Source organism: Mytilus galloprovincialis, chromosome 11 (genome assembly GCF_965363235.1).
Source record: "Mytilus galloprovincialis chromosome 11, xbMytGall1.hap1.1, whole genome shotgun sequence".
Taxonomy (NCBI): Eukaryota; Metazoa; Mollusca; class Bivalvia; order Mytilida; family Mytilidae; genus Mytilus; species Mytilus galloprovincialis.
This window is the reverse complement of record NC_134848.1, coordinates 77607089-77620459: the sequence shown is the minus strand read 5'-3', so window position 1 is coordinate 77620459 and position 13371 is coordinate 77607089.

The following is a 13371-nucleotide window of genomic DNA, read 5'->3' as shown; positions in this document are numbered from 1 at the left end:
TGCCTTAAGCGTTATCTATTAAAGTAAATCCAGAAAACAGCACAAGAAATAACCACGGGTGAGTTTATATTCATCTTATAAGTTCAAATGTGTGCTTGGTATCTTCCGTCTCTTTTGTAGACGGAGCATGTATATTCCGACATTATTTTAATCCTGGTATTTTTTTTTTGTACTGACGTTTCGGTGAAATATGTTACTTCTGAGAGTGTATTGTTATTTTTTTGCAACAGATACATCAAATTGGATGCATTTTGGTCTCTTCAAAATTAACGACTTTTTATCAAAATACATTATTTGTTGGATTAAAAAAAAAGACTACTGTGGGTTCATTAAATTTCGTGGGTACCATTTTTGTGGATATCTAAATTCGTGGTTTTGGCGAAGTTTGCATACAATCCTTTTTAAAACTTGTATGTCGTTGAACATTTAAATTTGTGGTTCCACTGGTCCCACGAAATCCACAAAAAATAGTATCCAACAAATATCAATGAATCCACACTATTACATTGACTGTTATAGTTGAATTCATCACTGTAACCATGTTTGTCATAATAAAAGAGAACAGAAATGGTTGCTGTTCGACATTTGTATTGACATTGTTAATTAATTTCCGTTTGAATTCAAATTACGAAGATGTTTCTTAAATTTATAATACTGATACGAAATTGTTTAAACGTTTGGGTTATACATGTTATACTAGTATGGACACATTTGGTATAAATTAAAGTGCAGTAATAGTAATAGCTTTCAAGGCATTAGTTAAACATTGTTTTGCAAATAGATATAAGAAATTGTGGTGTGATTGTCAATAAAACAACCATCCGTCCATGTCGCAATTTATAAAAAAAAAAATTGTATAGGTTAAGGTACGGCATTCAACACGGAGACTTGGCCCACAACGCACACCAAGCTATAAAGGGCCCCCAAAAATACTGATGTAAAAACATTCAAACGGAAAAATCCACGGTATAATCTATATAAAAAACGAGAAACGAGAAACACTTATGAACCACATCAAAAATCGACAATTACTGAACATCAGATTTTGGACTTTGGACAGGTGCAAACAATTGCAGAGGGATTAATCGTGGAACCACACCTTCTCCCTTATCTGAAACAATAGTGTAACATCACAACATAGAAAGGCACACTATATAATATCAATTGAAATGGCTTAACTCAATCAGAAAACACAACTGATCAGACACTGAACGAATAAATTTGATCTATAATAAATACATGTTTAAATATGAATGTACTGGTATTGGTTACAGAAAGCATTAATTTCTTTGACATCACAGTCATAAAACAGTACTTTAAACCGCACCGTTATTACAACAGTAGGTATATTTTATATCTAGGACAACCTTCCTAAATTACCTCATAACACTTATCATGTCAAAATATCTCCATGATATCTATGATTTTCATATACTAAAAATGATTTATTCGTACTTCTATGCGTCTTTCTCTACTGCAACCTCTATTTAATATTTTTTCTTGCAAATTACAATGCAAGCACTAAATTAAATATTTACTGTGTATTATAATTTCATTCATAGTTTTGTGTAAACTAATTACAATATACTTATCTGTTTGGTACATTGCACTTAAAAATAAAGACAAACATGCAATTTTTCAAAGTATAAAGACGCATCGCTTCATAAATATGACCAACTTATTGTTTTGAAGTGTTAATATTTTTTTAAATAAAAAGTATTTGCTTTTGTCCAGTTATATTATTTGTCACCACAGTCCTCGTAAAGGATGATATGTGGAAAGGAATACCATGAGGTTTGTTTGGGTGTCATTATTAACAGTTGTTAAAGAAAACAAAATCATTTAAATCGTCGTAAAATATTAATTGATATGCATGTTGAAGGTTGCACTTTGTAAATCACCTGTGATTTGCAAGTAACGCCTCTTTTGGGGAGAAATTGAATACGCATTAAATACTGCTACTGTTTACATAGTTGTTGCCAGGGAGGCAAAGTATTTTTTTTAATTAAGACTTGATTGGAGAATAAAATGGATATAAATAAAAATGTCTACTTATTTAACTTATTTTGCAGAAGGACTGGAAGACATTTGGGTGTTGAGTCAAATTTAGTGGAAAAATTCAGTGCGAACCTTCAATGTTTATAAATGGAGGGCAGTAAAACTTGAAAATATGCCGCACATCTATATGTTTTTATCTGTGCAAAAAAAGTAGTGCATGTCTCCTTACTAGGGAAATATAACATTCTCATCAAAACTTCCTGAATGAAGAGTGACTGCATATACAATTTAGGCAGTTCCTATGGAAAATTGCATTGCTGGTTTTACACAAGTGCAACCTGAAGTTAGATATACACATAGTGGTAAACAGATAAAGTCTATAGTTTCTCTACTATGGCAAAACAAGTTTACACAATTTAAAACATTCAATAATTACATAAGTCAATTTGTTTAGTAGTTGAATATTTGTTTTATATATATTTTTTTTAAATTTCATTTTTTATTGAAATTTGTACATTTGTTAGTAATGAACACATCGAATACCGATACCGTATACCGGCCTTGTTAATGTTATCAAATATAACATGTAATTACATATAGTTAGTATTTGTAAATTCATTTTACAAAACATTTTTCAGCTTTAATTTCTTAATCCTGTTAATATACACATGGAAAACAGTATTGCAACACCTTGATGTTGAAAACCTTAAAAAAACAGCCTCTTATTTTGGATAGAATATAATAAAATATTAGTAAAATAATATTGCAACATAAATGTAGTTAATGATAACATTGGCATTAAAACGAATAAAAAAATGTATGCAAATAAATGTTTTATCTAACCACAATTTTGATAACAAAATGAAGTATTTTTGTGTACAAAAAAAATGCATTTTACAACTTTTACTCTAGTCGAACTTTACAATGTCAGACATTACAAAATTTATCTTAAGATGATTGTTGTTATCATGGTTGATCGTTATACGCCAAAGAATTAGTACTTTGTGCGCAGCCTCCATTCAAACGGATAACCGCCTCTTAACGTCTTCTTATTCCTGCCACCAGTCGACTAATTTGTTGCTGAGGTAACCGTAACCATTCCTGATGAAGGACATTGTTTATTTCATGACGTGTTTGAACTGTGGTCGTCCTTTCGCGCACTTTACGCCCGATAAAGTCCTATATATGCTCGATATGATTCAAATCCGGACTAAAATCGGACCAAGAAAAATAAACCGAATTACACTGGAACAATGAATCTTCCTCCACAATGTTAATTTCCAAATTTGGAGAGCTCTGCACTACATTGGATACGTGCATCTGTATGTCTGTTCGTAAGCAAAGGTCCCCGAAATGGTCTTATCGCACGATAACCAGTAGCGATGAGTCGATCTCGAACAGTTCTTGTTTAAAGTCTCCTGTATGGCAACCACTCCCTTTTTATGATTATATTGTTTGCAATAGGTTGCATTCTGACCAACCTTCATTATACTTGATTTTCCCTAGCAGATGTAACAGGGGGTCTTCTTGATCTCGGAAGGTCTTTACCATCGTTTGTTGCTTGATTTTTATTCTCAAAACGACTTATAGTGGAATGGTGATGACCAACAATACGTGCAATTGTCACAACGACATACCTGCTTCTCTCAGGCTAATAATCTTGCCATCTTGCTGCAGTTAAGAGTTTTGGAGGACCCATTACAAGATGCCAATCACATAACTTTATAAACTTGGTTATTTAAAGTGTTGAAAACAATGAGGATACAAACGTTTGTTTTATTGTTTACGGGTACAATAGCTGCATGTGCAGATAAGAACTTATCGAGTCGATATTTATTGATTAAACTGAGGTGAGATTTAATGTTTAACTAGTTATATTTCAACAAATTATATGGCAAAAAAATAAAGAGTGCTTTTTTAATTTCAATTCGGTGCTGCAATATTATTGTCCATGTGTATATAATACCACATTTATAATTTGCATTTAAAAATTAAAAAAAATAACAAAATAGCATGTTAAAAAAGGACCACAAATGAAGGTATGCTCAAATTAGAATAATTATTTTACATAAAGATATTCAAAGTTTGATAGTTTAATAAGAATGGAAATATTGAGGAAAAACAAATACATCAAAAAAAAAATATTCTGATGATTTTTTTTTAATTTTAGCTAACAAATCAACATTCGATTATGTCATTCACACATGAAATATTAGAGATCCTAATTACAATCGAACAAATGAGTAAATTGAATCCACAATTTGTAGAAACTCTCAAATTTATCAGTTCTTACTGCTATACACTTCTCTAAATTATAAAGATCTTTTAGTTTTTTCTTCACAGCATGAATTGATAACATTTTCGTGAAATATCTTGTGTTACAAATATATTGTTTAAGACACAGAAAAATCAGGTTTGAGATTTCCACCAAACATGTGAGACATCAACCAAAAATTTAATATTTTTGGTGAATGAGATACTTATGCCATTGGATAAAAAACATATATCAATTTCTTCTATAAATTTGTTGAATATTTTGATAAAAAAGAGTAAATTTCTCTTTAATTTTCTTTTTCAAAACCAATCCATTCTAACAATATCTAGAGTAGATGGAAAATGTTTAACTGGTGAACAAATCTCATTAATTCGTACTGGAGAGTCAAAGCAACCAAAAACCTTGAAGAATCGCATGGTCTCTTATGGGAGCCCAGTCAGCGTACGTCAAGGCGTACGTCAAACTTTCTGATGTACATGCATCACTTACAATGCGAATCATTATTTCGTCAAAATATCGATATCGGGAATCCGATACGAGTTTTAAATTTGAGGATCAGACAACTGTTATTATAATTAAAGATCTACGAAAACCGTAATATCTCGTTAGTGAGATAACCCATCAGCCGTAATTGTGACTGTAAAGTTAGGTGATGTCGAGTCAGTTTGTTAGTGCTGAGAAATGGAAAAATGAGAAATGGATAGTTGAAATTGTTTGTCACAGATACTAGATGGAAGATGTCAATTCTGAAAACAAAAATCAAAATAAGAAGCAAAACTTGTTCTTTCGGTTATATCCTTAATTTCACGTTCAGTTCAAACGGGGGGATTGACTCCGCAACTATTTGTATTTTAAACGTCAAGAAATACCAAAGCTTCGGCAAACAAAGAGAAGGAAAGGAAACACAACAGTTAACAAAACATATTCACATTTTAGACATTTAAAGGAAGATACGCAGTATGACTCTGTTATGTTGTTGTGAAACACTATGATGTCTTCTGATTATACTATGTACAACGTGCCTTAATAGTCCATATAATTCTGATGAATGCATTGGACATTCAATGTTATGGTTATATCTGAAAAAAGTATTAATTGGTTCTAAATCCTATTGATGATGTACTGTCTCTTACTAATAATAGATTCAGTGATCACTTACATTTAATATATCCAAATGAACTTGCAATTAAAGATACTACCGACACAGTTAAATCTGCTTCATATTTAGACCTTCTCGTAATGACTACTGATGGTAGATTGAATACCAAAATTTAGAACAAACCTGATTATTTTAATTTTCCTATAGTCAACTTTCCATGTCTGTGTAGCAACATCCCAGCGGCACCAGCATATGGAGTATATATATCTGAATTGATACGTTACTCTAGAGCTAGCTCAAAGTACCCTGATTTTGTTGAACGAGGAATACTGCTTTCTCAAAAGTTGCTAAGACAGGGCTATGAATCTATCTAATTTTAAGGTCATCACTCAAGAAATTTTACGCCATCATGAGCTGATTGGTCATTATGACAAAAGTGTGTCAGAAATCATATCTGATATTATTCCTCAGTCATAATAACCTTCCATCATTACCGGACTGAACAAAGAAATAACACGACGGGTGCCGTATACGTTGCAGGAAATGCTTACCCTTCCGGAGCACCTGCTTTCACTCCCGGTTTTTAGTGGAGTTCGTGCTGTTTCCTAATTATTATTTGTAACTGTTGATGTAAATGTCCTTTGTTTTTTGTAAGTCTTTGTTTACTCCTTGGTTTTGATTGTTATTGTCTTTTTCCCTCAGGGTTGGTATATCTGCTGGTGGACAATTTGTCCCCGAGGATACTGATCGCCCAGTAGTTTGTTACCAAACATAAAATCTAAACAAAAAAGGAATTCTACAGTGGCTCTGAGGTCGCCTACTGTAAAAAGCCCAGGACCTGGCGTTGCTGCGGACACGGTAACGTCAGATCAGGTAGGTGTCCAACCCAATGTTTTTACCTCTACAGAGACAAATACACAGTATTCAGATCTTGATATGTCGAACAAAAACTACAGTCAATTCATTATATTAAAAGCCTTGCACTGTAAAATTAACAGACGTTTTACATTTCAATGACAACGAACAACAATGTTATATATCTGAGTGTAATTCTAGATATAATTGTAAAACGTGCGACATGCTTATAAAGGACACGTGTTTTACCAGTAGTTAAACTAATAAAATTCATAATACACGTAAGCATGATGATTTGGATTGTAAGTCCTCTAATCTTGCTTACGGAATTGAGTGTACTTTGTGTGGTTTGATATGTAGGCGAAACAAAGAGCAGATTAAACACCCGAATAAATGGACATAGGTCAAGTGTGAACGATATTCATAACCAACAAATCGTTTACCAACATTTCAACCAAATTGACCATTCAGGAAATTCCATTAAAGTTCGCATTTTAGAAAAAAATTATCACCACACCAATAATCCAACATTAAGTACACCGTTTCGCAGACATAGCAAAGAGAGCTGGATCAGAGAATTAGGTACTGCAACACCTTATGGATGTAACGACAAAACAGATATTGTAGGTAACTTGAGTAGACCTATCTGTAGTTCAGTTAATGTGATGGAATTATTCAGTGGGTCGTCTTCGTGAACATAGTCGCTATAAACCACCTGATATGCATGATGTTTCTATAGATGGCCTTGCCGAACATATCAATAAACCTCTTGGAATTCATCACATTCGCTCTAAACTGTACTCACTTCCGCTTTCTAGACATAACTTTCAATTGAAAGCGTGTGAGGAATGCCACAGTACAGATAGTCGATCTACGAAGTATAAAATAGTTGCCATGGTGATGAATATTGCTAACCATAGATTATTCAGAACCGTTTTGAACATTTCGAGGAACTGCAAAAACGTTCATTCTTCAACTTGAAGTTCACTGACAAGGGTATTGATGCTATAAATATACGTAATATTCTTCACCATAAAAGAGTAAAACACAACATTCCTTCTTACTTAAAGGATCAATCTTCTCCTATAGTATCGTATTCCTACACCAACCCTGTTGCATCTAAAATATTTAATTACAAAAAGTTTTGCAGAATCTAAATATGGATGACTTCAAAGCTAAACCACCTGATTGTGCCTGTTCACATTCCCATTTCGTGTATAATCCTGCTGGCCATGTAATTTCTGGAGACCTAAACATAGTCACTAACTACAAGTTAAGACAACTTTTGTCCAAGGGTTCGAAATACAAAGAGCCACAGCCAATCAATTGGAAGAAGAACTTCAAACTACTAATGGATTCTGTTGAGGGTTTTGCAAAAGACTGGGCAAAAAGAGAAAAGGTTGAGGTTGACACTCTTTCGGAGTGGGTAAAATCAGTGAGGTCATTGATTCAGATAAGAGTAAGTAAGCTTAAAGGGTCAATGAGCACCAAAGCTCCTTCCATCTTTAAAGACCCTCAGATCATAGAGGAGTTGTCTTGCCTCCATGACAAATATGTTGTCGTTCTAGCTGAAAAAAGTCTCAAACAATATTGTTTTTGTTTGCAAGAAACACTACATTGACTGCCTGATTAAGGAATTGGGGACACTTGGAAATCCTACATATACCCTTCGTACGCTTACGAAGCAGGAGATCCTGGAAAACCACATATCGGTTCTAATCGCCTTTGGTATTAATCCAAAGGATGAAGACCAGGATCTTCCATCCTTATACTGGATTCCTTAGCCTTATAAGAAAAGGTATGTTGCAGATTCTTCCAAGTGTTCCACTAAACCCCTTTCTAAAGTTCTTACTGCCATACTCACTGCAGGACTTCAGAAATATTGCATATCACCATCAGATGTATTTATTTAAAACGCAAAGGTGTTCGAAGCAGAGGTTGCTTACGTTCACAAAGTATTACTAGGAAAAGTGTCAACAGTTGAAAACACAGGGACATTCTTACTCAAGAGTCGAATATGCAAATAAAACGATTAACTGGTGTACACAATATAGAATATAAACTTAACCAGAACCGTAAATAGATTGGCTCCATAATGTAAAAATATAAGATAATGCACTCAACGTTTGAAAAAAAATTATATTGTCAAAAACAGCGTATTAAAATTTAAAACTGTATACTATACACATATCTGTCCTTACCTTCTCGAGTGAGGTACTGCTCTTTGTCTGTTTATGATTTTTTGTGTACGCACTTCAATGAAAAAAGAAAACTAAAACTTTTAAATTTTTCTCCAAAATGTTGTTATCAACTAATTCTTTCTTTGTATGTTGACGTTTGCTTTCGTAGCAGTTCAGTGTTTATATTGTTCCGCTGTTTTCCACTCGTAGTTGATGTGTTTCCCTCAGTTTTGTTCGGATTTTCCCCGATTAATAGATTTATGACTATTAACAAGCGGTATACTACTTTATCTTTAAATACATGATACCAACATAAAACATTCAAATAATTCATTTCTGTTCTAGTTTGAAAACAAGTAGTCCTGAATTTCTACAGAAGTTTACGTAGTTTTGAGAGTGTTATGAATACAATTTAAAATGTGCATTACCCTATATCACATATTTATTTACTAATGCTCCTTGTGAATTCATTATATTAAGCAATACATTGGTATTTAATGAATTATCTCCCCTCATTCTGTAATGAGATATACAAAAAGAAGATGTGGTATGATTGCCAATGAGACAACTGTCCACAAGAGACCAAAATGACACATACATTAATAACTATAGGTCACCGTACGGCCTTTAACAATGATCAAAGCCCATAACTCATAGTCAGCTATAAAAGGCCCCGAAAAGACAATGTAAAAGATTTCAAACGAGAAAACTAACGGCCTTATTTATATAAAAAAAATGAACGAAAAACAAATATTCGCTTTAATCTTTATATCAATGTTTGTATTATTTAATCAATAATGTTAACACAGATTTTAAATAACATGTCTTTTAACAATGAATGTAGATTAAACAATGTCCTTGATATACGACGAACTCCCCCACCCACAAACAGAGAAATAAGGATGAAACATGTCAGCAAATATGTTGTTTGATATTTCGATTTTAAACAAGTGTGTCTATTATGATGTTGTGTACACAGGGAATGCAATATTAACGAATGTGGGACCAGTGCCCCGTTTTTATATATAGGATCAAATGAGACATCGTTGTGGAAGCATCAACTCCTCTGTACCATCATGATCGTTAAACCCGCTTTTCAGTTTTAGATTAAAAGAAAAAAAGGAAATAAAACATACGTATTCATCTATAAACTATCCGTTTTAAATTTTCTCTAAGTTCAGTATAAATTTTTGTTTCACGTTTTTCGCACTGATCGTTGAAAATATTACACTTATACACTTTTACAGGTTGTAATTAAAAACAACATATTTTCAATGTGTGCAGTTAATGTATGATGTAAATATGTACGGTAGTTTCTCGCTACATTGAAGACCCATTGGTGGCCTTCAGCTGTTGTCTGCTCTATGTTTGGGTTGTTGTCGCTTTGACACATTCCTCACTTTCTAAATTTTAATGTATAGCTATTTAAGAACTATTATATTATTTCAATAACAACTTGTTGAACAAAGAATTTCCCTTCATTTTCTAAAACGAATCACGTACATGTGTCACCTTGTATAACATGTTGAATAGCTAAATCGGTTTTCACTCTTATCTTGCATATATGACGTACTCACATTCCTTTTAAACTAGGTGAAGATGTAGATAGTATACAAACAAAATCGATTTAGCATGGATACATTTCTACTAACATAGAAATCATTCTTCTCATACTGACCCCAAAACGTGTCCTTGATAGAGTTTAATTGTTATAAATTAACAAGTGCAAAACGCAATAATCAAATTCAAAATTGTATCGTCTAAACATGGATTTGAAGACGTATATGACGTATATATACATGTACAAAAAGAAGATGTGGTATGATTTTCAATTCTCCACAAGAGACCAAACTGACACAGAAATTAACAATGTACAGTGAAAACGGGGTAAATCGAACCCTGATAAAACCGAATTTCAGTTTAAACCGAACAATTTTCAAAATCCCACAAAATTTTCCTGTCATTTATCGTTAATCTAACCTGAAAAAACGAGCCCTGTCAACACCGAATTCCAAAGGGTCGTTAGGAAATGTAACCTGTTAAAATCGATCAAAAGCAATCAAAACACAAAAATAATATTTTTAATTATTTGCATGATATAATTAAATAAACACAGGATGACAGAGTATCCTCTAGGTTATTTGAGGTTAAATTAACTGGTGAGTTGTTATAACAAACTAATAAGCATGTTTGTGTCCATGTATAAAGTGATTTTTTTAGGTAAAGAAACTTAAACGTGTCAGCTACCAATCGACGATAACAGCAAGAAAAGAACTTTCACCCAGATCAATTAAATGCATGTTACTCAAATAATAAAGGCCAAAAAATCGTTACTTCCATTCTGTAGGTAAACTGTTTAATTGAATAATAGGTTTAAAGCCTTTCACTGGATTAAGAAGTCGTGCAACACAACAAGGTGAATGCCAATCGATTGCCGAAATCCCTTTAGAGGCCCTATATATTTGATGTGGATGCTCCCGAAGACTTCCGGTAGCTCATTAGCAACGATTAAGTCCGAGAATAAAAAGGACCCTGTTGGTGTTTCACTCAAATTGTGTGCCGAAAAATTATTCGGCAGGTGGCCAGTTTGGTTCGAGAACTCGTGTGTACAATGACGATTTCGATATAAAGGTTTAAATTCGTCATATTCCTGACATGTTACAGGCATTTGTTTCTGTTCATATGTAGAATTTAACCTGGGTTAAAATTGATAGCTAAACATAACATTCAAAGGATGTATCTGTACGTGTAGGGAAGTTCATCATTTGTTTTTGTCCGTTAACTGATAAGAGCTATAAAAAAGTCGGATTGCGCCTGGTTGGTGTGTATGGTCGTTTATTTATTCTGCCCAGTTGATATCTGGTTTGGTAAAGTGGCCTCTGATGTGGATCATTTCATATCATGCTTCATCCTGGTAGCATACATTTAGTTATTCTCTTTGATTAGATAAGTTTCTGTTTTATCTTATAGTCTATATGATGCAAGAGTTAGCAGTTGTACATATGTGCTTCCAACTATGTTGCCCAGCTGATCAGTTGGTTTGAAGCTTTTATATCTGAGAAGAAGGGGTCTATTAGGGCGATTCCATTGTTCCTTATCGTAACGAAAATAGTATTTTCTGATATTGATTGGTTTGATGATGAGGTGTGCCTATGTTTCTGTGCCTAGAATTCGGTATGTCGCAATGAACACAGTACTTGCTTCAAGCAGTTCGACATTTGTTCCTAGGTTTTGATAATTTATCTTCAATAATGTTTGCTGCATTGTGCCGGTTGGCTTGAGTAGGTGTGAGTGATAATATCATGGTCAGAACATCTTCCCTCTTCCAGATGTTAATTGAAAGTTGGAAAGTGAATGATTGAATCTAATAATGAAATGATTGATACATCTGATATACCGGCCGACGTCAGTTTGAACGTCTACTGTCTATTACGTGATGCCATCTCCATTTTAAATACATTGTCTTCTGTTGACGATTTTTTTTGTTTGGATAATACTGAAAAAGTTCCTGTGTCTTTGCCTTTGCCTTTGCCTAGAGTGTTGTATTAAGGTAATTCAATCATTATTCTTGACTGAAGTTAGTCTATGATTTGTTCAATGTTTGATTGCATATTATTGTTTACAAAAGTCGGTCTCAGTTTTATTTTAATTTATCTTTATCATTTTGTTTAAGGAAGTTTACTTCAAAACAATAGATTGATTTTAAACAACTTCGGTATTTCAAATTTCATAAGAACACTTCCACTTTATCTATGAACAAATCATACATTTTCTTTATCTGTTGCAATTATTCAAACATTATGTATCAGTCCATTTTCAAATTACTAAAACCAGTACGCCCATTCGTAATATTTTAAAGTAAAGCAAGTTTACAGGACACCACAGCAACTAACATCTTCTCATTTGAAAGTATAGAACAACATTTATGGAATTTGATGCAACTGTTGTACAAGTGAGAGGTTTAGCGCTTTACAACCAGGTTCAATCCACCATTTTCTACATTTGAAAAAAACTGTACCAAGTCAGGAATATGACAGTTGTTGTCCATTTGTTTGATGTGTTTTTTATTTAGTTTTGCCATTTGATTAGGGACTTTTCGTGTTTAATATCCATCGGAGTACTGAGGTTCTCCTATATACACCATCTCATTATTTGACAAGGTTGAGATTTTGGCGAATAAAGAGTCATTCAAGGCTTTTCTGAACAGTACCATGATTACATTGAACAGTTAATATAAGGACTTACCTTGGTTGAGAACCCAAGCTTCACAAACATTGTAAGACAATAAAATGAATGTTCATACAAATATTTATTATAAAATATTTATGTTAGTTTTAAACGTCATATAGCAAATGTATGATATAGTATAGTCTAAATGTACATAATATTGAGTACGAAATACGAAAACTTCCGATTGAATCTGGTCCGAGACCACAATTATTTCGTAGTGCATTTCTTTTAGAATTAGAACATAAATGAAAATTAAAAACAACCCACCTGCGCTTTCTCAAAGAATCTTTTACAGTGTGTTGTACTACTTTTGGGACAAATTATATCAAAATTATAGAAAAAATCATCGCCTCAAACTTAAAATATGGACAATTTTATCTTTAGGGCGTCTTGAAATCGTTTGACAGCTTCCGAATTGCTATTTTTCAACCTTTTTTACCTGGACCAAATCACTACTTTCCTTTAAAATTCTGGACCCAAACTTTTGTACAGTGTAATTTTACCCCCCCCCCCCCCCTACTTGCCATTTGAGGCATAAAACATGGAGAAATAAATTTGGAAGGGGTATAAAAATTAATGGCAAGTAACCCACTGTCAACACTAGGGACTATATTTGTGAATAACGAAAATCAATGGACGACAATGGTGGTCTAAATTTTGATATCGTGTAAGGTATAGACATCTACCATTTACATAGTGTACATTCGAACAATATGTTGAAGGTACTTGTATTT